The sequence below is a fragment of the Hippocampus comes genome, unplaced genomic scaffold (assembly GCF_001891065.2).
Source record: "Hippocampus comes isolate QL1 unplaced genomic scaffold, H_comes_QL1_v1.1 scaffold568, whole genome shotgun sequence".
Taxonomy (NCBI): Eukaryota; Metazoa; Chordata; class Actinopteri; order Syngnathiformes; family Syngnathidae; genus Hippocampus; species Hippocampus comes.
The window spans coordinates 33,671-34,899 of NW_017842052.1; the positions used below are offsets into that span (position 1 = coordinate 33,671).

A 1,229-nucleotide genomic window follows, 5' to 3' on the forward strand; every position below is an offset into this window, starting at 1 on the left:
ACACACACACACACACACACACACACACACACACACACACACACACACACACTTGCGATTTGTGATAAGAGAGTAAACAGAAGAAGGAAGCTATTTCAGTAGCTTGATAGTATAGGTAAGTGCTCACCTGCCGTCTTATGCTTTTATGAGCACACAGTGCATGTGGATTTCAGATAAATCCTAGTCACCATTTAAAAGTGAGAACTAGGGTTTATCTGTGTTTTTCATCTCTCTTGGTATATGAACCTAAAGTGGTCAAATATGAGAATAGTTCTGTATTGACTGCTTTGTTGTCTCAGTGCTTGGCAAGCCTTTTATTGAGCCAAGGGAAATCTTACGGCACACCACTAAATAGTCATCAAGTTGATACACAGATTTCCGATGAATGGGCCTTCCGCCATCGACCCTGAACCGGTCGCGATTCAGTCGCAGGGGACCATCGAGACGATTCGACAAATATTCACACCCACGTATGCAGCGTCAGCGATTGGGAACCGATCTCACGCTGCCCGAAAGCAAGTCAGGCGAGTGGACCATGACACCATCAGCGACTTAATATCAGTTGATGTAAAATCAAAGGCTTGATCAATATATGGATTTGGTGCACTAATTATATTTTCCAGGCGCCAGCAAGAATTGAACTTGCGAGCCCTGGTTTACAAGACCAGCACTATAACCATTGAGCTATGAGACCAGACAAAAATACGACCTGGTGCAATTTATTTTTTTCGTCAAGAGAACACATGAGGCTTAGTTAAATGAAATGTTGGGAGTATCGATTCCCCCGGTTCCGGGTGAAGGGACTGTCTTTTCTCTGACATCATTTTTAAAAGCATACGCGACAGCCAAATGGGGAGTTCTGCGTTTGGGCCTCGTCTTTGAGGGTTTCCGCCTCTCTCAGCCAAACAAAAGACAAGCAGCCAGGAAGCGCAGCAGCCAATCAGCTGCCGCCTTACATTTTGCCAGCGTGTCGGTCCAGTCAGCGTTTGCTTTTTATGAGAGCAGCAGGCAGGGCAGCTTGTGGAGCCTGAGAGAGCGTGGCTGTGCTCGGAGCAGGCTGAGGGCTGCCAGGGCTGCCCTCCATGTTGAAATAAGCATTGACATGTCACACAGAATTGTTAGACATGCATCCACAGAGGTAAGCCCAAATTTTCATTCTTTCACTCATTTTACTCTCTTGTTCAGGCATCAGCCGTAGACGAGCTATGGCCTGAGAACTGGGTGAGGGG

At 46.6% G+C, this 1,229-nt stretch overlaps 1 non-coding gene across 1 annotated transcript; it reads right to left on the reverse strand.

Annotated features, from left to right (window-relative positions):
* Positions 1–621: 621 nt before the first annotated feature.
* trnat-ugu (transfer RNA threonine (anticodon UGU)) lies at positions 622–694 on the reverse strand. The gene has a single exon. It is a non-coding gene; the product is annotated as a tRNA-Thr (tRNA).
* Between the last annotated feature and the right edge of the window lie 535 nt (positions 695–1,229).